This window comes from Lithobates pipiens, unplaced genomic scaffold, assembly GCF_037356315.1.
Source record: "Lithobates pipiens isolate NorthernLeopardFrog02 unplaced genomic scaffold, aLitPip1_a1.2 Scaffold_16, whole genome shotgun sequence".
Lineage (NCBI taxonomy): Eukaryota > Metazoa > Chordata > Amphibia > Anura > Ranidae > Lithobates > Lithobates pipiens.
In genome coordinates, this window is record NW_027507748.1 from 639,631,340 (window position 1) to 639,659,098 (window position 27,759).

Here is a 27,759-nt window from a genome sequence, read left to right on the forward strand (position 1 = left end):
ATATTATTATTTTTGTATTTAGCGTGGCAATTGTTGTTTATATATATTTTGACACAATTTGTTCTGTTGTGTAAATGCCCGCAGCTTGCTTCTTCATGTTTTTTGTTTTTCATTTTTTCACCTGCGCAATCACAACCCCTCTCAGTTTTTTACCTTTTTTCTGATGCAACACACCACAATACACAGTAGTGCATTACTGCACATTTCAGTGAACTGCAACGCATGTAAGTGCATCGGGCGCCATTCTAAATTTATGGTACCGCAACACATGTAATGTGCACTAGCGCACAAATCTGTTACACAATGCAATTCTGTGAATCCAACCTAAATGTTAATATGCTCTCTGCATTAGGGCGAACTACCGCAATGTGCGCATGCACGCAGTACAGCATTGCAGCGACATTCATTTTGAAATACACGCCTAGAACGTGGCTGCTTTTCAACATACATGCACTGAAAAACTGTCATAATTTGTGTGCTTTGGGGTGCATTCAATTTGAATGCTTTGATATTGTTTGTCCCTCTTGACATGTCAGGGGCCGTGCTTGAGGATCTCTAGCCTGTATAACTACCAAGATGATCACCATTGGTCTGTGAGTATTGACAATATGTTGAACATCACTGGTCTGACAACTATGTCATAAAACTTAAAACCACAAGGTGTTTTTAAAATAATAAATATTACTTAAATATACCAGACAAACAAAGCAAAACCTGCTTCAGATTCCACTGTATCAGCGCAGTGACTCATTGCCACAATCTACGAATCTCTCCACTTAATTCTGAAATAAATTACAGTCATTTTGCAATTTCCTGCAGAATCAAGAAACAATTTTAAAAACAGAGTTCATTTTATAGGAAGTAATGATTTCATGTATTTGGAAGTGATCACATTAAAAAACAGTGAAAGAAGCATGCTAAATTACATTGAGATGGTTTATACCAATAATTTATTGCTTTGCAGCAGCTGGAGTTCATTGGAGCTACCCATGTTCTATCACACACTATGGGAAAATCAGACAAGGGTTTTTCCATGAAGATGCGTGTCATGATGTAGCAGAGAATGGTATTAATTTGTACAAAAAATTCTAGGCCCAGATATCAAAGATAACTTGCCACACATTTGTGGCAGTGTTGAATTGTAAGTCTGTTAACTTGCTGCACATTTAGTTGTACACTTGCAGAGCGCTTGAAGCACAAGTTCTAGTTGACACTTTTCCAATTTGTAGCAAATTTGTGTGGCAAGTCTCTAGCAAGAGCAAAGTTGCAGTGGTGAGTCTACATCAAGAGCTCTGCAGGTCTACAGCATGTAACTTCAGCCACAGTGACCCCCTGTGGTGGGATGAAGCAGAACTGAAGCAGAACTTGCAGCAGACTTTCAGAATGTTTGCAAAGGAAGTTGATCTGGAGTTATGCAACCCGGACTTGCTGCAGTTGTGCAACAAACTTGTGAAGTTTGGCAAGTTTAGCATTAGCTTAGCAAGTCATTTTCAAACCTGCAGCACAATTGCTTGCTATTGGGGGGCCGATGTAGACATACGTTCTCTTTTGTGTACAATTTCTATTTTTGCTGCCACCTTCTTTTCGATTGTTCTTTGCTTCTGATCACACACATTTCTTTCTTTTAGATGATTAATTACTGTACACATTGAGCAAAAAATCGGATGTTGTGTTCATGTACAGTAACAATTTTCTAGCTTGCACCGTACAATTCTCTTATCAAGTGTTTGTTGTTTCTTGTCTGCTGTGCCTCTTCTGCTCATTCCTCCAGAGTTGTGTTTCACCAATAAAAGGTGATGTGTTACTAGTCAGATCACCAGGTGAGGGAAAAAAGCCAAAGAAAAGTGATACAGCAACCACATCTGATGATTGGTAAGCTGAAACATAAATTTTTTTGGTTTAATACTGCTTTAATCCTTACTTCCCAAATCTGCCTCAGTTCTCTTCTCTTAGTACCACACCTATAAGAAACAGAAAATGCAGTGTAAAACACCAATGCAGTCCACCTAACCCCTACCTGGATGACTATGACATTTGAAAGATTTTCTACACTGTCCTCATGTCAATCAAGATATATAATCTTAAGGCTAGTAAGGCTAGGTTCACATTCACACCTACAGGTGTGACAGCACACAATGTGTTTCTGTGCATGTCAGAAGCGCGAGCAATTTTGCATATGTTCCCGACACACAGGAGCCTTATAATCTGATGCCAATTGCAGGCCTTGAATGACAGAATTGTCACCTACTTCTATGTTCTACAGAACGAAGATTGTTATATCAGTACTTCATGTTTTGATAATAAAAACTATTCAGCAATTTATGCTACATTGTAAAGTTATGTACACACGATAGGATTTTCCGACAACAAAACCGTGGATATTTTTCCGAAGAATGTTGGCTCAAACTTGTCTTACATACACAAATTCCGAATGTCAAAAATGTGATGACGTACAAAATGTAGGATGAGCCGAGAAAAAATAGGATTTTTTTTACTCACCGTAAAATCCTTTTCCTGTAATTCATCGACCGACCGACACAGCTCCTCTCTGTAACAAATGGGTTGGTAGCCTTATCACTAGGAGAATACTAGGCATAGTTGTAACACAACACTCAGAACTCTTAGTTTCGCCCAGGGGGGTGGTCCCTCGGCTACAGCCCTCCTATCTGCCAGACAGACCTCAGTACATCAACAAGCAGTATAACGTAAAGATAAAAGGAGGGGCGGGTGCTGTGTCGGTCGGTGAATTACAGAGAAAAGGATTTTACGGTGAGTACAAAAAATACTATTTTCTCTTATATTCACCGACCGACACAGCTCCTTTCTGTAACAAATGGGACGTCCCCAAGCAGTGCCAAATGAAGGGTGGGAAAACAGCATAGAAACTTCATCCACCATGGCAAGTGGGAACTAGTGAAACTACCCACAAAAAACAACAGTGCGTGGAAAAAAGCCACCACAAAAACCAGGGTACCCTCAACAGGAGTGACTACCCATAACCGCACAAAAAACTGCGGAATGTAATGCAACACCGCATTAACTTAACACCTGCCCATTCAAGGCGTAGGCTTGTACTACAATCTGTCTGATCCACCTAGAAATGGTAGCTGAAGAGACCGCCATGCCTTTCTTTGGACCAGACACCGAAACGAACAGTGAGTCTGACTTCTGAAAAGAAGCCGTGGTAAGTACACCTTCAGAGCCCGAACCATGTCTAGAGCGTGAAGCGCCACCTCCTTAGGGTGCTACGGCTTAGGACACAGAGATGGTAATACAATGTCCTCATTGATATGAAAAGCCGAGACCACTTTCGGTAGAAAAGCCGGTTGCGGACGCAACACCACCTTATCCTTGTGGATGACCAGATAGGGCGACTTGGCCGCCAGTTCCAAAACCCTCCTGGCCAATGTGATGGCCACTAGAAAGACCCCTTTCTGGGAAAGAGTCAACAGGGGAATCTCCCTGATATTTTCAAGCTGCGTTTTTTGAAGCGCCAACAACACCTGGTTCAAATCCCATGGGGGTAACGGTGGACGCACCGGAAGAACTACATGTTGTATCCCCTGAACGAAGGTACTCACTAAGGAGTGCGATGCCAGGGGTCGTTGAAAAAAGACAGCTAAGGCTGAAATTTGCCCTTTGATGGTGCTTAATGCCAATTTCTCGTCTACTCCTTGCTGGAGAAGTAGCAGTATCCTGGATATGGAAAAGGGGGCGCAGATGCCATCCTTCTCCTCACACATAGAGATGTAGGCCATCCAGGTACGATGGTATATCTTCCGAGAAGAAGATTTACGTGCTCTCAACATAGTTTGGATCACCGAGTCCGACAGACCCCAGTTCCTCAACAGCTGGCTCTCAATAACCATGCCGTTAAAGCCAGCGATGGTAAAGCAGGATGGAGAATCGGACCTTGAGACAGAAGGTCCTCTCGCAACGACAATGCCCATTCTCCTGGGTCCAGCATCTGTCCAGTCAAATAGTCTGCCTGCCAGTTCTCCACTCCCAGGATGTAAATGGCCGTCAGGGCTGGTAAGTGTCGCTCTGCCTACCGAAGTATGTGAGTGACCTCCCGTGCAGCGGCTGAGCTCCTTGTTCCCCTTTGGTGATTGACATATGCCCCGGCCATGGCGTTGTCTGACTGGATTCTGATCAGACGCCCTTGCAGTCTCATCGACCATGTGGAGAGGCACAGCCTGATCGCCCTCAATTCAAGCAGATTGATCAGCAACTTGGATTCTACCATCGACCAGAGGCCCTGTGCCGACTGAAGCCCCATCACTCCACCCCAGCTGGATAGACTGGCGTCCGTTGTGATCACCGCCCATTTCAGAGGAAGGAACGATTTTCCGGACTGAATCACCGGGACCTCAACCACCAGATCAGAGAGTCTCTGACTGACTAGCTCACCTGAATCTGTCGATCCAGGGACAACTGAGATTTGTCCCATTTTGTCAAAATCTCCTTCTGCAGGACTCTGGTGTGGAATTGGGCATAAGGTACTGCCTCGAAGGAGGCTACCATGAGTCCCAGTACTCGCAGACAGTGGAGTGATGACCACTTGCGGTTCATCAGCAGTTTTACCGCAGATCTCAGAGTCTGCAGCTTGTCTGAAGGGAGAAACACTCTCGCTTCCCTGGAGTCCAGCAGCGAGCCTAGGTACTCTAGATGCTGGGTCGGCAAAAGCACTGACTTCTTTAGGTTTAACAGCCACCCAAATTCTTGCAGGGTCTGCATGGTGATCGCCACATCCTCCTCTAATTCTGAGGCTGAAGATGCCCTCATGAGGAGATCGTCTAGGTATCCCACGATTGCGATCCCAGGTTGCCGTAGCAACACTAAAACTGGAGCCAATACCTTGGTAAAGACTCGGGGGGCTGAAACCAGACCAAAAGGAAGAGCCACAAACTGGTAGTGGGCTTCCCCGACCGCAAACTGCAGAAACTTTTGATGCTGGAGGCATATGGGTATGTGCAGGTGCGCATCCTGGATGTCTAAGGACGCCAGGGAGTCCCCTTGATGGAGTGCAGCGACTACTGAATGAACTGATTCCATTCTGAGCCTCTGCACTTTTACAAAGTGATTGAGGGCTTTTAGGTCCAATATTGGACATACCCATTCCTTCTTGGCAACAGATTTGAGTAGAATCCCTGGAAACATTCCGATTCCGGAACCGGTACAATCACCCCACGATTCAGCAGGTCCTTTACTGCTCCCAAGAGGTCCTCCCGGCAAGCCGGGGATACGGGTATGCTGGAGGGAAAGAATCTGTTTTGCGGCCAAGAGAGAAACTCTATCTTGTAGCCTGTGGAAATCAGATCGCAGACCCATTGGTCGGATAACCGGGAGGATCACAGGGCTGCAAACTCCCGAAGGCGACCCCCCACCTGAGACATGGGTGGGGGCAAACCTTCATGCGGTAGCACTTTTATTCGCAGGCTTGCTAGGCTTGCGGTTCCAGGGACGTTTTTGACCATCCGTGGGCATCCTGTCGGGCTGGGGACGTTTAGTCGAAGCTCCGGGCAGACAAGAAAGCCGCTTGTGAGTGGAAAATGAGGGCCCTTGCCTACAGCGTGGCTCCTTAGCCTTCCTGGCCTGTGGGAGTAAGGTACTCTTACCACCGGTGGCATTCTTAATAATGTCATCTAATGAGGCTCCAAAGAGCCGGTCGCCAAGGAAGGAAAGATCCGTCAGGGCTTTTTTGGATGCCTGGTCAGTAGACCAGCATTTTAGCCAAATTAGGCGCCTCAGCACCACAGCTGACACTGAAACCCTGGATAGCAGAGGGAAAGTATCCGCGTCACAGACTTTCTTAAGGCCTTGCACTAGTTGATCTGCTAGTTCCACGCAGACAGGGGAGGCCTGTTGCTCTCCCAATTCGCGGTACAAACGTTTTGCCCACTCAGTCAGTGTCTGCAACACAAGTGCGGCTGCCAGTACTGGTCGCACGGCTGACCCCACAACCGTAAACAAGGAACGAGCCACTGCCTTGGCCTTCCTGTCCATGGAATCCTTGAATGCAGGAGTCCCTCAACCGGGATCGTGGTTACTTTATTTAACCTGGATACTGGGGGGGGTCCACGACCGGAGCCGACCATTTTTTGAGAAGGCTTTCCTCAAAGGGGTAACACACCACCATGTATTTGGGGACCGAAAAGGTCCGTTGCGGGCGACCCCATTCCTTGTAAATGAACTTATCAAAATAAGTCAGATACGGGAACACCTTAGGTGAACATGCTGGCTTGCGGGACCCAAAAGGGACCGGTACATCAGCAGCGGGATCTGCTGGCTCTTGAATCTTCAGGGTATCATGCACAGCTGTGATAAGTGCTCCTACAAGCGCTTTGTCGCGCCCGGCCCCGGGCCGCGACTCAACCTCACTGTCCGAATGGTCCTGGTCAGCGTCATCTGACAAGACAGAGCAGGGGTCACCAGCCTCAGCAGGACCCGAGTCTGCATCAGAGCTCTCCCCAGAGGATGGGGGGGGGCAGGGGCCTCTTTAATGGACCTTTCCTCCCACACACCGCCATCTTGGCAACGAACGAATTGAGGACCGCCGTCAAGGTGTCCATGGGTACTGCGCAGTCCGCAGGCGACCCGGTTGCAATTGCCTGGATTTTGGGGGAAGAAACACCAGTTTCTGAAGCCATGCTGACCCTACCCTGTCTGCCACCCGAAGCGGACAGTGACAGTCCCATCCTCCTTGCTGCCGCTGACTGAGGGGCTCTATCCCGCCAGACTCACCACCCTCAGGAGTTCTGCGCTGTTCACAAGTAGTGCCTGTAGACCCCGAGTGCTCCCAGGTGCAGATAAAACAAAAGCTGTGTCATGGCAGTCATCAGAATGAGCGCTAAACCGTTCTGAAAAACATGCTCAGGCTTCAATAAAATGGCCGCCCAGCGTCCAGTATACAGACAGGAAAACACAGGGAAAATGGCTGTGAGAGCACATGCTAGCTGCTGCTAGAGAACACTGAAAAACGTGTTCAGGCTTCCAGAAAATTGTCGTCTGTGTCCTGAATAGGAGATCACCTGGAAAATGGCTGTTTGAAGCCCAGGAAGACATGCTGCCCTCACCCACACCTAAAATGGCCGCCAGCCAGCACCATGAGGCACAGAAGAATGTGATAGAGACACAGCGCTGCACCAAAAAACACAGCAGACCCTCACAGGCACCTTCCGGGAGCTTAACACACAGGATCCAGGACACCACCGACCAGCCAGCCCCCTATCCCAGGTGAGAGCCCCTAGGGATCTGTACACATACACCGCTTATCAACCACCTGCAGCATCCCCCCAGGAGGGTGGAGGGGAAGATAGGGACAGGGGAGAGAAGAGAGGGAGGTGAGGGACCCCGAATCGACCTCCCAGGGAATGCCCAGCCTCTCAGCTCCGCCAGGGCAGGGAGAGCTGTACTTACCAGTCCTGAAGAGCTGGGAGACATTCCATTGCAAAACTACTCACTGATCAGTACAGGGTAGCTGCCGGCCTCGGCATACTGTGACGCAGACATCAGTAGCCCGGTCATATGTATGCCCTGGAGCATAAAAGCTCACTGACCACCTCTGGAGCTGAGGTTTTGTCGTGGCCTGCCAAGCCGCAGCTGCGACCTGCACACGCTCCATGGCCGGACTGGGGAGACTACAAGGATAAGGGTATCCAGCCTGTCACCCAGCCGGCTGTTGATAGCTGATCACAGGTTCATTCATCTTGCGCAAAAAGCCAAGCTTCTGCATAAAAAAGCATGGACCGATGGGCCCGCAGGGTTCCTAGGTCCTTCTCCTTTACTAGGCAAAATAAAACTGAGGTCTGTCTGGCAGACGGGAGGGTTGTAGCTGAGGGACCGCCCCCCTGGGTGGAACTAAGAGTTCTAAGTGTTGTGTTACAACTATGACTAGTATTCTCCTAGTGATAAGGCTAACAACCCATTTGTTACAGAGAAGAGCTGTGTCGGTCGGTGAATATAACAGAAATGAAGTTCAATAGCCAGTGTGGCTCTTCTGCTTGATTCCGAGCATGCGTGGACTTTTTTGCGTCGGAATTGTGTACACACGCTCGGAATTTACGACAATAAGTCTTGTTGTCGGAAAATTTGAGAACCTGCTCTCAAATATTTGTCGGTGGAAATTCTGACAAGAAATGTTCTATGGAGCATACCCCCCTCGGATTTTCTTACAACAAGCTCACATCCAACATTTGTAGTCGGAAAATCCTTTCGTGTGTACAGCCCATAACTCTGCCTGACACTGTTTCTTGGAGAGAAAAAAAAAGAATGCATTAAAAAAAAAAATGATTTTTGGCAAAATCAACAGGTATTTACAAATATAGTACTTATCAAACATATATTACAAAATGATTTCAATGGTATATTTAACAGACTAAAAAGGAATAAATAAGAGAAGTTAATTGATGACGTTTTAATCAACCATAGACGGAGCGATTTTCTTAGAATCCCTCAAACGGTGCAAATGATTTTTCCTGGCAGGAGGAGCCATCCTGGCCAGAAGATCACACAGATTATTGCCAGTGGCAGATGCAAAGCAGAGAGATTGCTTCGGAAGGTGATGCAGAGCAGAGAGAGAATGACAGCCAGCTTCCGAATCTCCCTATACATCCCCCCCTCCCACTGACCAATATGATCGCTACTCCTCTCCGCTGTGCTCCTCCCACTTCCTGATTGGCCAGGAGGAGAAGCAAGAAGACAATAGCAAATATTAATTTGATATTGTCACCCGCCTTGTTTTGAAGCCAATTAGAGCCTCAGGCTCTAATCATGTGCTTAGATTAGAGGCCGGTGCATGGATTGGGGGGGGGCATCGCCCCTGCTCCCTGTATGGAGCAGGCACCATTCCTGTAATATAAAAAGGGGAAAGGCTAAGGTCCAGGGGCTTGCTTCTTGCCAGCACTCTACTGGACATACTGTGACTGCATTTGAAGAGGATTGCTGCAAGTCCATCAGAGGCATTGAGGTTCCAGAGGGCATCCAAACATTATAAATGCCAAGATGGAATACTATCTTGTAAAGGTATGCCTGGGCAGCCAGCTAGAGTTAGTTAGGGACATTATGATTTTACTGTTCATGTTGGACTGTGCTACCAAGTATTTAAGTAAAGTTGCATCAACTGACCTGAGCTTGGTCTGAAGTTATTCAAATGTAGGCATGTTGGTTCTGGTGTATCAAAAGAACCAGGGTCTGTAAAGCACATGTGGAGTATGAAGCTTAGCTGCTAGAAAAAGATTAAGACAAGGAGGAATATAGCTGCTATAAGTAACCAAGCACTAGTTTAAGACACAACATAACAAGTCATGAAGTGTGGTGCCTAATAAGGTGATAGGTCCTTTGGCAGAGATGAGGTCAAGGATCTGACTCCCTCCCTAGCGATTGGTTTCCAGGAGCAACTGGAGCTGAACCCATTTTATGGAGATCCATGGTCTGGTCAGGCGTTATGGGCACGAAGAGACCCCATTCTGTTACTGGGAGTGAGGTAACAGTGGTATGCTGGATTGGTGGAGAGGTGGCTCTACTGCGTCGCTCCTAATGTAATATACTTCAAGTTACAGTGTGTAGTGACACAAGACAGTACTTTTAATAGATGAATTCTGTGCTTTTACTGCACACAGTGTTATGGTTCATCTCTAATGCCACGTACATCGTACCCCTACCTATTCACCTGGGGGAAAAAAAAGTTTTTCAAAAATACACCCTGTAAGGCAAAGGCATAATGAGCTAGTATGCATAGCATACTAGCTCATTATGAATAACTTACCTGAGAACGAAGCCCCCGAAGCGGTCCTCCGCCTTCCTCTTCGCCGATGCCATGTATCCCGGAGCGACTTCCGGGTCTCATGGCTCCGGCGCTGTGATTCGCCAGAGCTGCGATGACGTCACTCCCGCTCATGTGCACGGGAGCCGACACTCGCAGCATATCGCCGCGATCTGCAGCCTGCCCAGTGCGCCTGCGCAGCGCTGTCTACGGTGCATGCGCCGTAAACAGCGGTGGCTGTCTTCGGGTAAATATCTCCTAAACCGTATAGGTTTAGGAGATATTTCTTGGACGTACAGGTAAGCCTTAATCTAGGCTTACTTGTAGGTCAAAGTTGGTTGTAAGGGTTTACAACCACTTTAAAGTAGTTTATTAGGCAGCTCCGGGGGTCTCTTCCGTCTTCGGGGGTCACTTCTGACTCCTCCGTTCTCTCCGGCCTCTTCTCCTGCTCTCTGGCCTTCTCTCCCGGGCTCCAGTTCTTCTCCCACTCTCCAATTCTTCTCCTGGGGTCCTCCGCTATCTTCTGCTCTTTTGCCACTCTTTTTCTAGCGGTGGCCCGGTGTTTCGTCTTCTTCCCTCTGATCTTCTTCTGATCTTGACACAAAGCTGTGCACTACGACTTATATATATGCCGTCATAAGGGGCAGGGTCACCGGGAATGCTGGGACAGTGCCGTCATAAAGGACGGGGTCACCGGGTGACATTGCACCCTTACATTTCTTGTTGCATTCTTTATAAAGTCTGAATGCTGATGATGATCCCTCAATCTTGTCTTTTTTGAAGGCCTTCTCCTTTGCTTTTATATGCATTTTTACATTGGAGTTAGGCCATCCAAGACTTTTGTTCCCTCTTTTACATTATTACACAATGGGATGCATTGGCTAATGCCCTTATTTAATATGCTCTTAAAGCAAACTCATCTCTCCTCCATGTTCCTTGTTCCTAACATTTTATCCCAATTCATGCCTTCTAACAAAGTTCGTAGTTTAGGTAAGTTGGCTCTTTTGAAATTCAGTGTCTTTGTACTCCCCTTATGTTTCCTATTTGTCTGATTTATACTTAAGCCAATTGACCTGTGATCGCTGTTTTCTAAATTGCCCTGTATTTCCACATCCATGATCAGGTTTGTATTGTTTGAAATCAGTAGATCCAGTAACACTTTATTTCTAGTTGGTGCATCTACCATCTGAACCATGAAATTGTCCTGCAAGACATTTAGGAACTGGCGAGTCTTAGACGATTACATGGTTCCCTCCGCCCAGTCTATGTCTGGATAATTAAAATCCCACACTACGATAACACTTCCTATCCTTGCTGCTAATCCGTGTTGTGATAGGAGATCCGTCTCCCCCTTCTCCCTCAGGTTAGGGGGCCTATAGCATACTCCCATACTCTCGACCTGTCCGCCGCAATGTCGCAGTCCTGCTAAGATTTACAGATCGCTGCCATTACTAGTAAAAAATAAAAAAAATAAAAAATGTTATAAATCTATTTTGTAGACTTTTGCGTAAGTCAATCAAAATATGCTTATAAACTGATGAAGAAACATTTTTTTTTAATAATTTGTTTGGATATCTATTATAGCAGAAAGTAAAAAATATTGTGGTTTCTTTTCAAAATTTACGCACTTTTTTTTTTATTATAGCGCAAAAAATAAAAACCGCAGAGGTGATCAAATACCACAAAAAGAAAGCTCTATTTGTGGGGGAAAAATGGACTTCAATTTTGTTTGGGTACAGCATCGTCCAACCACGCAATTGTCAGTTAAAGCGTTTAGCAGGTAAATCCTTCTGGGGCTGAAGTGGTTAAAGCATCTTTTAGAATTCCATAGCTATCTGTGTCTTTATTCAGAGATTTCCCCGTACATTCTGTTCTGGAGTTCTTATGGGCAAGGAACCCCCCAAAAAAGAAGGTTACCAGAGGTCAGAACATGAAGGTACATTTTCGCAACATAGACAGAGCAGTGTAAAACTGAAAGTTCTTAGTGTTCCCTACGCTAGCAAAACCTAAAAAGATTTTTCCTGGCTTTATACCTTAATGCAGCAGTGCCTGGGGCACTACCACCCTTCATGCTACCCCAATTCTGTGAAGATAGTTATCTCTGGCGACATTCTCGCCTTGCCAGCCCCCCTGATGTCAGGGCTGGATTAAGAACATCATGAGCCTGGTGCTGAGGATTTTGGTGGGGCTTTTTATAAAATAAATAAAAATGCAAAGAATTGTTTGTTAAAACAAATTTAATAAAATAGAGAGAGGGATGATGAGAGAGAGAGAGAAAGGGGATGAGAGAGGGGTGAGGGGTAAGGGAGGGGGGATGAGAGAGAGAGAGAGGATGCACATGAGCATGCGTGGGAGTGACATCAATGCAGCTCGGCCAAGGCAAGTGACCAAAGGCACAGAACCCAAAAGGAAGACTCGGTGAAGATGGAAGCAGTGCAGTGCTGGAGGGCTCAGTCTGACAGGTAAGTGTACCCTAAGGTGCTAATATGCTGTGCATACTAGTACATTATGGCATAACCTACCTCAGGGCCTCTAAAAAGTGGTAATGTTAGCGAAGTTTATTACCGCTTCAATTTCACTGGTTACCAGGAGTCTCTCATTAGGCCCCCTACTGACCCGGTGACCCTTGGGCAGTGCCCAAGTGCATAGTTGTCAACATTTCAAAAATATTTTTGGGGACACTTTTTTTACCAGTGGTATAGTTAGAGTAGCAGACATCCTCTGTTCCTCTATACATCACAGTAGTAATCACAAAATTAAATGAGTACTAATAATGGGCACATTGGGCAGAACAAATATGAGGACTTAGAAGATTTCCTTTAGTTGAACTAACAAAAGTATGCCCATTCTAGAGATGCTAACATTGAGGATATTCAATATAATTTTAAAGAACTGTTTTTGTGGGTAAGAGGCATAGGGGAGGAGTATGGATGGTATAAAAGTGGAAATGTGCAGGTGAGGGAGAGGAATGTGGAGGGCATAACAGTGGGCACTGTGTACAGGAGAGGAGTGTGGGGGTATGATAGTAGTGGGCAGTATGCACCGCAGAGGGGTGTGGAGGTTTGACAGTGGGCACTATGTACAGGAGAGGAGTGTGGAGGGTATGCTAGTGGGCAGTAGGGGTGCAACGGATCAAAAAACTCACGGATCGGATCGTTCCTCGGATCAGAGTCACAGATCGGATCATTTTTCGGATCAGCAAATAATAATTTAATTCGAAAAAACCTGTGAAAATTCCACCACCATATAGTCCCCACTGTAATATCCACAATCTCCCCCACTGTAATATTGGCTGAGTATTGGCAGGGTATCGCTAGAGTATTGGCGGGGTATCGCAAGAGTATTGGCATATCGCAAGAGTATTGGCGGGGTATCGCAAGAGTATTGGGGTATCGCAAGAGTATTGGGGTATCGCAAGAGTATTGCTAGAGTATTGCTGGGTACTGCAGGGTATTGCTGGGTACTGCAGGGTACTGCAGAGTATTGCTGGGTACTGCTGGGTACTGCAGAGTATTGCTGGGTACTGCTGGGTACTGCTGGGTACTGCAGAGTATTGGCAGGGTATTGCTGGGTACTGCAGAGTATTGGCAGGGTATTGCTGGGTACTGCAGAGTATTGGCAGGGATGGCTGCTTCCATCTCAGGATCTCTCCCCTCCACTGTACAGGTTAGTACAGAGAGAGGAACCGGTGTCATGACATGATGCTGGTTTGTTTACAAGTGATCGCTTCGTCGGAGCGATCAGTGTAAACAGCCCGGGTGTAGAAAGATGGCCGCCGCTTTGAAGCTAGGCCGAAGCCGCGGTCTTTCCTAAGGCCGAGACCGCGAAGCGCTCCGCGGATCGTGGCGTGTGCCAATCCGAGCGGGGTGACCCATTTGGATCACGGATCGGTGACGATGAGTTGCACCCCTAGTGGGCAGTATGTTTAAGAGAGGAGTGTGGAGGATATGATGAGGGCAGTATGTACAGGAGAGGAGTATGGAGGATATGACAGTGGGAACTGCATACAGGAGAGGAGTGTCGAGGGTATGCCAGTGGGCAATATGTACAGCAGAGGAGCGTGGATGATATGGTGGGGGTAGTATGTACAGGAGAGGAGTGTGGAGGGTATGATAGAGGCCGTATGTGAAGGAGAGGAGTGTGGAGAGCATGACAGTGGGCAGTATGTACAGGAGAGGAGTGTGGAGGTTATGACAGTGGGCAGTATGTACAGGAGAGGAGTGTGGAGGGTATGACAGCTGCCACTATGTACAGTAGAGGAGTTTATGATAGTGGGCAGTATGTACAGGATTCATGGTATGATACTGAGCAGTACAGGAGATGAGTGTGGAGGGTAAGACAGTGGGCAGTATGTACAGGAGAGGAGTGTGGGGGGTATGTGCAGACGGTAGTTGTGTACAAGTGTGAAGGAGTAGGTCTTCAGCTATATATCCTCCAAATTTCATCCCTGGTCACCAAGCCACGACCATCGAAGTCGATCTTTTTTTTGTGTGTGTGTTTTTTTGGGGAAAATTGGCCTATTTTAAGGTAAGGGGCCTACATCTGCAGCTCCAATAGCCCCTATTTTAATCTGGCCCTGCCTGACGTATGGGTGGAGATCTCACTAGAGATTAATCCGAATGACATAAACATAAGACATGAACTTTCTATAATAAGCAGCACATTCCCATCTGTTCTGGTATCATCTTTAATACGAAATCATCCTCCCTTTACAATCCTCTGTTGTATCTACTGGTGAGGTCACCATTCTTTGTAATATTCTGTGTTGATCTGTAAGTTGAAGGATGTTTTTTCCTGAATGTGATGTCTGTACCCTATTTAACAGAAGTCACAAGCTTACCATGGGATAAATTGATTTTTTTTTGACACGCTGTAGTCGAAAAGGGATTCATTAATATCAACAATACTTACACCACATAAAGTTTCTTTAATCTTAATTCAAATAAGTGCAGGCCTTCTGAATATTATTTTGGGTTTACAGATAAAAAAATTACCCATAGATGAGACATAGTCATTGCTCAGACCAGAAAATTTTGGCTGTATTGAGGACAAGTCTTATGGCTGTCAGGGGTGGATCCAGAGCTTAGTCTCAGGAGGGGCAGTGCCAGAAAATATATTTTTTTGCAGGCAATTTATTGGAGAAATGGCTGGTGTTGGCGCTTCAATCATCCCGGCACCATGGTTGTTATGGTGTCAGGATGATTTAAGTGCATTATTTCTATTAATACATTGTAATATAAAATTAAATGGTTCAATTCACCATAATGCAGAATCAGTGGGAGCCCTGCCACACATTGCGGATTGTCACTTGCCATGTCACTTGCCACACCTTTGCAGATTGTCACTTGCCATGTCACCTGCCACACATTGCGGATTGTCACTTGCCACGTCACCTGCCACCAGATGCGGATTGTCACTTGCCACGTCACCTGCCACACATTGCAGATTGCCACTTGCCACATCATTCACTGCACATTGCGGATTGTCCCTTGCCACGTCACCTGACACCAGATGGGGATTGTCACCTGCCACGTCACCTGCCATCAGATGGGGATTGTCACTTGCCACGTTACCTGCCACCAGATGGGGATTGTGACTTGCCACGTCACCTGCCATCAGATGCGGATTATTACATGCCTGCTAAGGTGATGTTTTGCTTGTCCCTGCTGCCCACGCTGCCTGCACAGTGATGGCGGAAGTTACTGCAGAGATGCTGGGGTTGTGAGAGATGATGTCATCTCTCTGCTCCCCTGCCCGCCGGCTCGTTGATTGGCCAGCTACCCACTCACACCTAGCCCGCTCTGTCATCCGCCCCACGGAGTCAACCGCTCTCTCCTCTGCTCACGGACTCGCGGAGCCGCCTGATCTCTCCTCCGCCCGGCCCGCCAACAAATTTCTCGGGGGGGGGGGGGCAACGGGGCACTCCTGATGGCTGTGTGTACAGAAAAATACATCAATGGGCTCCTATTGTTGGATATATTTAGAACTGAATCTGCCATAATGACACTTGTAGATCAGTGCCTTGGGCAGCAGTATAAAGACACCAAGCCTTAACATTTGCAAACTCTGACCATTTTTTACCTATTTTTGTTTCTGTATTCTGTTCATCTATAGAGGTGTGGCTAATTCAGCAAGAGAACTGTTGGGGAAAAGAGGAGTAGCAACTGTGGGCAGCCAGCTGTGACTCCTTGCGGCTCCACAGCTGGCTTCCCACTATGCATACACGAGTCGCACAGCGCTTTGTGAATGGCGCCTCAGCTTTATAGGACCTGTGACGTGTCCCAGAAGGATGTGGGCAGGGAGGGGTGAGGAAAACCTAGGTGATCCAAGCATAATTGAGAGTGGGTACCTGTCAAAACGAGGTACCCGCCCCCCCCAAATAAATATACATGGCAAATGTGGCAGAGGAGGGGGGAGAAGAAGGAAGAGCTAAACAGCCCCTTTTGAGTGAAGTTCTTCTTGAAGTTGTTTTTTAAAGGCTCAATGGCCTTTAACTACATAACCTCTGGAAGATTTACCCCACTTCATGACCAGGCCGCTTTTTGCGATATGGCACTGTTTCTTTACCTGACAATTGCGCTGTCATGCAACGCTGTACCCAAATAAAAAATGTTCATAAATTTAGGTCAATATATGTTTTGCTACGTTTTTGGTAAAAAAAATCCCAATAAAAGTATATTGATTAATTTACTCAAATGTTATAGTGTCTACAAACTATGGGATATATGCTGGTGTAGCGGCCATAACCCTTTGCAGGGTGGCCTTAAACTTTTGGGCTTACCTTTTACCTCCGCTTGGCTTGTTCTTCCACGTCTAGGGGTTCCCAGGGTTGATACCCAACAACTTTGGACGCTGACTCCAATAAAGTCCTTTTGAAAGGTTTCATTTTGCAGGGGTAACATCCAACAACACAGTCTCATATGGGAACAGATGGCAAAGGTGAAGAACTCAGGCACCTTAAACTGCAGACATAACAAAGTCTCTATTTCCACCCAGAGTAGCCACTCGCAGCTGGGCGCTTCCAGGCTGAACAAATACCTAGCCAGAAATTATGGCAATCAGCACTTTGGTTCCAAACTTGTGAAAACTCTGACCTTGAACAAGTTTTAACTGAAAGTGAACAGGAACCTTTTTCCTCAGTACCTGGAACGTTCTCTGTCTCCTTGATAGTACTGGAAAAAGAGTGGATTTGTCAATGTCCTTCCCAACTGAGTAACCAGGCACTTGTCAGGATGCCAGCTTGTTGGCCCTCCTCCGAAGAGTCCTCCCCCGGTCACCTTCACGAGCTGTGGTGTCCCTCCAAGCCGAGAGCACACCCGGACACCTTGAATCCTCCCTCAGTTACTGCGCCTCCGACCAGCCGGTTCCGAGACTCGGGAACAGATGGATTCATACCCCAGACCAGGCGGATCTATTGGGGCTAACCAACAGGAGCATGTTGCGGAGCGTCAAACTGCTATACTGCTATAGGGCGGTCAGCAAGTGGTCAAATGGCTCCCCAGAAACTTGTTTAAAAAGCAGCCATATCATTGCTGTAAGAAACTGCATTCTGGTTGGTTGCTATGGGTTACTGTGTTTTGTAGGGAGGGAGGCTTGTAACCACTGTCAGTTCTTTTTCCTTCTGTGTCCCTTTACTTCGTATCCCATAGCCAAGACAGGAAGCGAGAAGAAATCCCTCCAAAGTGAAGGAATCCCTGACTGTCACCAGGACCACGAGAACTAGTGTACCTATTGGAAAATATCCCCACTCTTCCTGCTCTTGTGATAATTAAAATTTGGGATTTTCTTTCACTTTCAATGATAACGGTAAACATAAGAAATAGAGAGGGTGAATCTCCCTAACAAGGGTAACAGGGGACACAAACAACAACAAAAAATCCTGATAGGTGTTCTAATTCCTCTCCACTCTAGCCAAAAGTAAAACAAAAACAAAAACTTTGCCTTTAGTTATACTTTAAAGGGGTTGTAAAGGTTCATTTTTTATTTTCTAAATAGGTTCCTTTAAGCTAGTGCATTGTTGGTTCACTTACCTTTTCCTTCGATTTCTGTTCTAAATGTTTTTTTTCTTTGAATTTCTCACTTCCTGTTCCTCCTCAGTAAGCTGTTCAGTAAGCTATTCAGTAAGCTGTTCTGGCTGACTAAACATGGCTCAGATGATGATGTGAAGTTTACTGAGGAGAAACAGGAAGTGGGAAATTCAGACAAAGAAAAAAAAACATTTAGAAGGGAAATTGAAGAAAAAGGTAAGTGAACCAACAATGCACTAGCTTAAAGGAACCTGTTTCAAAGATAAAAAACAACGCTTTATAACCCTTTTAAGCACTTGCCGACTGTGCTATAGTCGAACAATGGCAACAGTGTTGGTGGCAAGCGGCTAGTTTTGGGACGCCGTCATATGACATGCTCCTGTGATCGCACATACCGTGCCCCTGCTGCCAGGCAAGGGTGGTGCGCTCTGTCATGACAGTGTACTTAGGACACTGTTGATCACTGATTTAGGTAAAAAGACAATCAGCGTCTCTTTACCATTGTTGTCAGAGTATTGAAATAATGCGCTGGAAGCTTCTTATATACAGTAATATGGCTTTACTTTCAAGGAAGATATCTTTATCATGGAACAGGAAGACAACACAAAAAAGTGCATATAACACAGTAAGGGTGGTAACTCCTCTGATTACCTCATATCATAGAATACATGAACTATACACTCTAATACTACAGCGCCACCTGCTGCATAGATAGGGATAATGCATACAGTATATAGTCAGTTTCTATGCAATCATGCTGTTGTTCTTTACAACAACCATATGATTAGCTGTGTCCAATCACAGCTGATCATGGATTTAAATAGAAGCCAGTTATCCGCACTCCTTTACGCATGCTGACAGCATGAGGAGAGAAGAGAGACAATAATTGGCTTCTCTAAAAGGGACATGTACACTGTTAATCAGGGCACTCATTATCAGTGTCCTGACTATCAGTGCAGTCCAAACAGTGCCCACCAGTGCTACCAATGTGTGCCCACCAGTGATGCCAATCAGTGCCCACAAGTGCTGCCAATAAGTTCCCATCAGTGTCACCTATCAGTGCTACCTACCAGTGCCCATCAATGCCACCTATCAGTGCCCATCAGTGCAGCCTATCAGTGCCACTTATCAGTGCCACCTATCAGTGCACGTCAGTGCTGCCTTTCAGTGCAGCCTCATCAGTGCCTCCTCATCAGTGCCCACCAGCGCCTCCTCATCAGTGCCTATCAATGCCCATCAGTGCCACCGAATCAGTGACGCCTCATCAGTGCAGCCTATCAGTGCAGCCTCATAAGCGCACATCAGTGAAAGAGAAATATTACCTGTTGCCAAAATTTTATAACATACTATAAAAAAGTATTTTTTATTTTTTTATTTTTTTAAATTTTCAGACATTTTTTCATTTATTTAGAAAAAAATAAAAAACCCAGTGGTGATTAAATACCACCAAAAGAAAGCTCTATTGGTGTGAAAAAAATTATAACAATTTTGTTTGGGTACAGTGTTGCATGACCTCACAATTGTCTTTCAAAATGCGACAGTGCTGAAAGCTGGCCTGGGCAAGAAGGGGGCGAAAGTACCTAATAGGCAAGTGGTTAATACAAAGCACAATACAAAGAGAAGTTCTATAATTATAAGAGTGATAGTCTTATTTACATTGATTTATAGAAATGTTTTTTCCATGTTTACTTTTGTTACTTGCTTTGTGCAAGCTGTTCCCCTTCTAGTTTTTGTAAATTGTTCTTTACAGCCACAGGGACTTCCAGCTGTGTAAATGATGTCATGTCAGGATTACTCATCTCCTATTTACAATTATTGCTGAAAACCACAAGGGGAGCTACAATAGATAAGGTCCTGGGGCCTCCTGGCATGACACTATGAGCCATGTTTGTTCTATCCATTTAACTGTCTGATGGGTGCAGCTTGGAAGGTCATATGATCTCATGGGGTAGTGATGTCATCCATGTCCTGTAAGCAACAAATATTAGAAATGAGCTTAAAGTGGAACTAAACCCAATGATTTTACCCAAAACCGTTACGTTCCACGCATGCTCTGCTGTGAATAATAACTTTTACGGTTGCTTGGGCTCTCAACCGAGCTGTCAAGCCATCAAATAGCTGGTATCATAACTGATCACATGTGCAGCACACAAGATCACATATCCAGCACCATGGCAAACTGCAGAACAAATAGAGACTAATGCCACGTACACACGAGCAGACTTTTCCACAGACTAGGTCCGATGGTCTTTCCAACGGAGTTCCGACAGACTTTCCGAATTAACGGACTTGGCCACACACAATCACACCAAAGTCCAACGGATTCCAACGCGATGACGTACGACCGGACTAGAATAAGGAAGTTCATAGCCAGTAGCCAATTGCTGCCCTAGTGTTGGTTTTTGTCCGTCGTACTAGCATACACACGAACGGATTTCTCGGTCCGGCGGAGTTCCGTTGGGAAAATTTGAAACATGTGCTATTTCTAAAGTCCGTCAAATTTTTGGCAAGCAAAGGTCCGGTGGAGCCCACACACGATCGAATTGTCTGACGGACTCGTTCCGTCGGACCTTTGCTGTCAAAAAGTCCGGTCGTGTGTATGTGGCATTAGATGGCAACTTCCTTAGCTGTAAAGGATAGGGTTTAGTTTTGCTTTAAAAGGTAAAGGTAAAACTAAACTCTGAGATACCTACCTTAGCTCCAACAGTTCCTCGCAAGCACTGGCATCTTCCAGATGCTGGTCTTCAGCCATCGATTGGCTGGTACAGGATGACATAACTCAGTTCAGCCATTCCGGCACACCGACAAAGTAGTTGAATGTATACTGACTGTTATTACTGCCACTGTTTTTTTGCAGATTGGGAAAGGGAGTTGGGAGTCACTTTTACGGAGGAAGAAGTTCGTAAATCTTGTATCTGGACCCATAAATCTTCTGTTGCATGTAAAATACAGGAACGAAATTATAAAATCAACACGAGATGGTATCGTTGTCCTTGGATATTACATAGAATATTTCCAAATATATCAGACTTTGCTGGTCATGGAAATCTCATGTAGGCACCGTGCAACATATGTGATGGAGCTGCCCTGTCTTGCGCCCATTTTGGGATTGCATTTTTAAAATATATAAGGCCTTGGCCTCAAACACAATGCCTCAAACTCCCCAAATAGCACTGCTATCCATTTTCCCAGAATCTGCCTCAAAAGTTAAGGGGAACCCGAGACATTGGAAATCTCAACAGATTCCTTCGATAATAGAATGGATAACTGAATTAAGCTTATGAGAATGGAAGAGTTGTCGGCGCAGTTGCACAATCATTACTCTAATTTTCAAGATGATTGGCTCCCTTGGATACTTTTTATGGAAAAAAATGATTTTTCCACCCTATTAACCTAAAATTTTTCCATATGATCACGAACCCATTTTTCCTAATATATTATAGGACATTCTGTCACTTGGCCCAAATCACCCCTTTTCTTTTTTTGTGTTTCTCTTCTTTTTTTTTCTCTCTCTTTATATTTAAGTATGGTCACTATTGTCCAATCATTAATGTACACCTGTAAATTATTCATAACATTTTACACATTGACCTACATCACTTTACAAGGGCAGATCTCTAGATATACTTAGGGTATCAATGGGCAAGTTGTTAATAGTGATTTTTCCTTTCCTTTTCTCTTCTGCATGCACAGCTCAGTTGGTAGACATCTTTATCTACCACTAACAGTGAGATGATGCCCCCAGGTAACTATGTGACATTTTCTGTGATTCCACTGGGCATGACACTATACATGCGAATGGCAAGGTTGTGCTGCTGAGGGGGTTAAAGCACAAGTTTGCTTTAAAGTGGTATTAAACCCAAAAGCAAACATTTGCTATATTGCAGCTTACCAATTCTTGGATATGATGACTGCATTTGTTTTCTTTTTTAGGCTTTTTTCCTTTATTTTCACCTGGTGATCTTGACAATAACTTGTTCTTTTTTCAACAGAACAAGCTGTCCTGCAGATATAGCAATTAGAGGATTAAGACAAAACATTTTAAACTGACAGGGATGCTTACAGTGATCAACTTTTATTTATTTACGTAAAATCTATTCCAAAAGGAACAAAACTGTTACTGCAACTGCTTATCCACATCCCGACTGCCCCATAGCAGAATTACTGCTACAGAGCGGCTGCACTGTGCCGAATCCCATATTTATATGTGATCCTGCACTTCTGGGTTTTGGACGCGATCTGCGTTTCCTGCAGACCCAATGTCTACCGCCACCCGCTGATCGTTCAGTACAAAGATGTAAACAAGGCAGATTGTCATTCTGTCAGTACAGAAGGCATGGATCCTGTGTTTCTGTAAACCAAGAACACCGATCCATGACTTCCACTAGTAAAAGCACCTCCCCTACTACACTGTAACATTAGCTAGGCACACAGGTAACCCTTTGATCATATTTGATGTTAACCCCTTCCCAGCCAGTGTCATTCGTACAGTGGCAGTGCATTTTTATAGTACTGATCACTGTATTAGTGTCACTGGTCCCCAAAAAAGTGTCAAAAGTGTCAGTTAGGTGTCCGGTTTGTCTGCCGCAGTATTGCAGTCCCACTATAAGTTGTTGATCGAAACCATTACTACTAAAAAAACACAAACATTTCCCATAGTTTGTAGACACTATAACTTTGCACAAACCAATCAATATACGCTTATTGGGATTTTTTTTTTTACAAGAAATATGTAGCAGAATACATATTGGCCTAAATTGATGAAGAAATTTTATTTTTTATTTTATTGGATATGTTTTATAGCAGAAAGTAAAAAAAAAATGTTCCTCAAAATTGTCAGTCGTTCTGTTTTTAAAGCGCAGAGATGATTAAATACCACCAAAGGAACGCTCTATTTCTGGGGAAAAAAGGGACCTTGCTTTTATTGGGGTACAGCGTTGCATTTGTCACTTAAAGTAACTCAGTGTCATATCGCAAAAAGTGGCCTGGTCAGGAAGGAGGGGTAAACCTTCCGGAGGTAAAATGGTTATAAAGTGCGATCTGAAGTTTGGCTTGTTAGTGTATCTAAATCTGCTAGTACATCTAACAATTCCCTTCCCCCCAGATTAACAACGCTGCAGTCCAAATGCTGCACTCTACAGTAATACAGGAGGCGTGCTACTGGCCAAATCACCAGGTGAAAACAGAGGGCAAAAATCCTAAAAGAATAAAACAAATGCAGTCATCACATTTGATGATTGGTAAGCTGCAATATATTACATGCTTGGATTTGTATTTAATATCGCTTTAAGAATGTGTTCTTGCATAGTAGGGATTTCAAAATATAAATTTGTCATCAGTAGAAATATGTTTCACTCTTATCTCATATTTATCATTCAAAATTCAAACATTTACTCACCTGTAAATAACACTTTCAAACAGGTAGAAACTTGCAATATATGATGAGTACGTGACATATCTGCTGAGGCAGGACCAATATAGTGTACACAGTTAGAGAAGATAGGATTAAGCACCACTGGCAATGCATTACAAATGTTTTGGCATTAGCTGTAAAGTATTTTTAATTTTGAGGTTTGCTCTATACAGACAAGTCTTTAGTTGACTTAGAATCAGATTAACTTAAGATAAATCTAACATGCTGAGCAAGGTTTAAGTAATTTATACACCTCAACACAACACATTTCACTGTGCATTACAGAATACCCGGAATCCCAGGCATCATTCATTGCTGAAATACTACAGTCAGGACCCATTCACACCTTTATGCTGCGTTACCATACACTCATTAATGTGTTGTAACTTGTGCTTTAACACATGTAGCACCCTCTAGTGTGCTACTAGTTTGAGTGCAGGAAAATTTTTATTTTTTATGGTTACTGGAGTTCAGGGCTGGATGACTCATACAGACAACTCTCTGGTGCCTCCCCCTGGTTCTGGAAAGTCTAAAGAACCTTCTGGAAGCTGTAGGGCGGATGCCTAGAGGATTGTTCTGCATATCTAGAGGAGTTTAGCAAATACCCGGGCAGTGGGTCTGGCATGGGTCTAAGCCAATCAACAAATATGAATGAATCATGCTGGCAAGGAAAGTTGGGTGGAAGATGGAGATATAGTGCTGGGGGGACTGTCGGTGACCCTCGAGGTGAACCCCCTAGTCAGGGGGAGAAGGTGCTTTGCCTCGGGTAGGGGCTCGAGGCTGGTCTAGGAGGATCATGAAAACAGAAACAGTTTGGAAGTTTGTCCTCCCTAGAGGCAGTGGGCGGAAGGAGGACAGTGTGAGTACTACAGCACGGACAGGGACTTACAAGGGGAGAGACTGCCCCATGTAGCAGGTCTCTCTGGAAGATAACGGTGTGCTTAAATCTTCTCAGTTGGGTACACTGGTGGAGTGTCAGTTGGGTAGACTGGCGAAGCAGCAGTCGGGTGGGCTAGTGGAGAAGCAGCCAGGTGGGCTGGCATTTCCTGCAGTAGTAAAATCGTGATCGGTGTCTACAGGGAAGTATGTTATACTCCAGGATGCAGTTTACAACACTTTGTGCTACTTCCTAAGGAAGTGAGAGTTCCTAGTCCTTAAGGGGCCTTTGCTTTTCTAACAGAGACTGTTAGCTGCCAAGAGAGGAGGAGAATCAATCAGAGTTGTACATAGGGAGGAAGTTGTTCCTGGTTTCGTTGCTATCAAAGTTGGGCATCCCGAAATTCGTATTTCCCATCCAAGTTATTACACCCAATAAAACTTAAAACAAAGCTCAAAGACCCTTCCTTGTCTCTGGATGAAAGCTCTAAATACTATTTGCCTGGCTGTGTAGGAGTGGTGAGCCCAGTCATCTACAGCCCCTACTGGGGTAGTGCTACACATACATGTAGCGCCCCCCTGGATCTCCCGGGAGCAGACAGGTACCTCCAGAGACAGGGAGCAGGCTTACATTCAACAAACAGTACAATGTCTGGACAATCCTCTCTCACAGCACTTAGCAGCCAGCAGATACCTGGATAAGTCTCTCTCACAAACTTAGCAGCCAGGAATGTATTACCTTGATTGAATTGTAGAACAACGTCACAGTACCAGAACCTTTAAGTCATCCGGTGGTACTGTGAGGGTAGGTTAGATGTAGGTGCATCCTCCAAGTAAGTCACCAGGCCCTTCTGAGAGACCAGCCTTCATCCTGGCTCTCTCCACCAAGGGTCCCCCCTTAGATTTCCTCAGCTTTGCTCGGCTTCTATCACACAGACAAGACAGCCTAAGGACCACCTCAGAAGTAGTAGGCCCCAGACAGGCTTCTGGGCCTACTTGCACAGCTTGCAGCAGTGTAGTCTCCAGGCCTGGAGGGCCACAAGGTCAGGACTGACTGGAGCACATGGCGTCTGTCCCATAAATACCCCCTTTCCAGAATGCACAGCGGCAGGAAACTCCTACTGGGCTGTTTCTGGAAAAATAATATTCATTACAGCTTAACTTAGTTGTTATTCTCATACTGTCCTGTGGAACCAGTGGCACCTACTGGCAACAGTGGGAAATGCACAACACAGTCAAGATTAGAACAGAACTGATAAACTATGTACAATCAATCTGAGCTGCTTACAGCCAAAAACAAAATGTACAATATGGCCCCATTTTTGGGAACAGACATAACAGTCATTTTATTTTGACCGGGCTTCCCAGGCACCACAACATAGGTTTTAACAGACCTGAAGATTTTTTTTCACTGCAGTACACTACAATGGTTCACATCTGTGCATGCATCACCTAGCAGGTTGCTATAAAGATCAAACACAGTTCTTTCTTTAGACATGTTAATCAATAGAGCTCACTGTTGCAATTTTGGCAAAATGATATGACTATTTTACAGGTTGTTTAATACCTGTAGTTCTCGTTTAGTTGTTAGATTTTCAGTGACCAGTGTATGGAGGAGTCTCTAGGGATTACCTATAGGCAGCATATTATGTTTCAACAATAACATCTGGCCCCTGCCGATAAAGTGATAGTAATTAGGGATGGGCCGAATGGACCCCTGTTCAGTTCGCACCAGAACTTTTGAACACTGTGAAAGTTCGGACCCGAATAACGAACCCCATTAAAGTCAATGGGACGGGAATGTCTAAAATCAAAAGTGCCCATTTTGAAGGCTTAAGTGCCAGTAATTGGCCATACAATGGTTATAGGGGTCTGTGTCCTGCCCTGGGGGATATGTATCAATAAATAAAAAGTTTGTGAAAAACGTCATTTTTAAATGAGCAGTGATTTTTTGATTTTTAAAGTGAAAGCATAAAAATTAAAAATTCCTTCCAATATAGTGCCTGGGGGGTCCCCTTAGTCGACCTGTAAAGTGGCAGATCTGTACCATGTCTGAAATCTGCTGCAGCAATGATTACATTTATAAAGCCAAAAAAAATGATATTTTCCCTGCAAGCTGCCTTTATTTTGCTCAGCAACAGCTGGGGAGCCAGTGTGTATGATGAGGCCGAAATGTAGTGCACTGGGAACAAGAATAGAGATTTTTTGGATACATTCTGGTGTCACTTTGACTTTGGATAGAAGTAAAGGGGGCATAAAAATTGGTCTTTGAGTGTCGGTGGCGCCTTCCCACCATAACCCTATAGAGGTTCTCTTGATGAAAGCAAGAACTGGCCTTGCTGTAAAAAATTGCAATGATATGTGCATGTCAAACAGGTGCAGAAAAATTGGTCTTTGGGTGTCGGTGGCGCCTCCCCTACTGTAACCCTATAGAGGTACTCTTGATGAAAGTAAAAATTGGCCTTGCTGTAAAAAATAGCAATGATATGCACCTGCATCAGTAGCTTCATGGCTGGTAATCCAAGACTGATTCATTTTTATAAAAGTCAAACAGTCCACGGAGTCTGTGGACAGACACGTTCTATGATCAGTAATGAAACCTCCTGCAGCACTGAATGCCCATTCTGAAAGCATGCTGGATGCAGGGCAGCCCAACAACTCAATAGCATATTGGGAAAGTTCTGGCCAGTGGTCTATTCTCATGACCCAGTAAGTCAGTGGATTGTCAGCTGGAAAGCTCTCCATCTCTGTTTTAGCCCCAATGTATTTGTCCACCATGTGATGCAGATGCTGCAGATGGGATGCAGAAGCTGACAGCCCTGGGCGAGGAGGGATAAAAAAAAATTCTGAAATGCCTCACTTGGGCGGACGCCTTCTCCAACGCTTGACCAACAGAGTCAGGAAAAACATTCAATAAAATCCTCTTTAACATGTCCTCAAGAGATTTTATCTTCTGCACTCTCTGCGGGGACGGGATGAGTTCTGAGACTTTCCCTTTATAACGGTGGTAAAAGGAGGGTTGCCAACCAGTAATTACCCTGCTCCTTTATGCCACATATTCTTGGGTCATTTCACAGGCTTTGAAGCATGAGGTTGCCCATGTGCCTAAAATTTGCAGAGGCTTGAGAAGCAGACTCCTCTGGGTCACTCAGGATGACGGCATCTGTAAATTCCTCCTCCCAGCCACATACTTCTCCCAAGGATCCTGGGTCTGGAAAGCCATCGCTTACAGATTGACACATTTCTTCCTTTTCTTCAAAGCCTATGAAAGTGCCAAAATACTCCTCCTCATCCTCCTCCCCTCTCCTCCTGTGTGTTCTGTGACATAGGAATGATGGTGTCTGGATAAAGGGGGCCTCCTCTTCCTCCTGCTGCTCTGCCTCCAGTGCCCTGTCCATAATGCCACGCAGTGTCTGCTCCAGCAATAACACAACAGGGATTGTGTCACTGATGCATACACTGTCACAGCTTACCATACTTGTGGCCTCCTCAAATGGTGACAATAGAGTGAATGTATCCTTAATGATCAGCTATTGGCGTGGGGAAAAAAGGCTGAGGATGCCAGGGCCTGTCATTGTACCGTATTCGCACAGGTACTCATTGACGGCCTCTGCTGCATGTATAGCGCTGCAGCATTGACAAAGTTGAGTTCCACCTGGTGGGCATGTCAAAAATCAAGC

The 27,759-nt window shown here is 45.1% G+C and overlaps 1 long non-coding RNA gene across 1 annotated transcript; it reads right to left on the bottom strand.

Moving 5' to 3' along the window:
* Positions 1 to 918: 918 nt before the first annotated feature.
* LOC143984494 (uncharacterized) lies at positions 919 to 25,107 on the bottom strand. Its single transcript, XR_013274889.1, has 2 exons — positions 24,819 to 25,107; positions 919 to 1,961 (listed from the first exon to the last, which is right to left on the bottom strand). It is a non-coding gene; the product is annotated as an uncharacterized LOC143984494 (long non-coding RNA).
* Between the last annotated feature and the right edge of the window lie 2,652 nt (positions 25,108 to 27,759).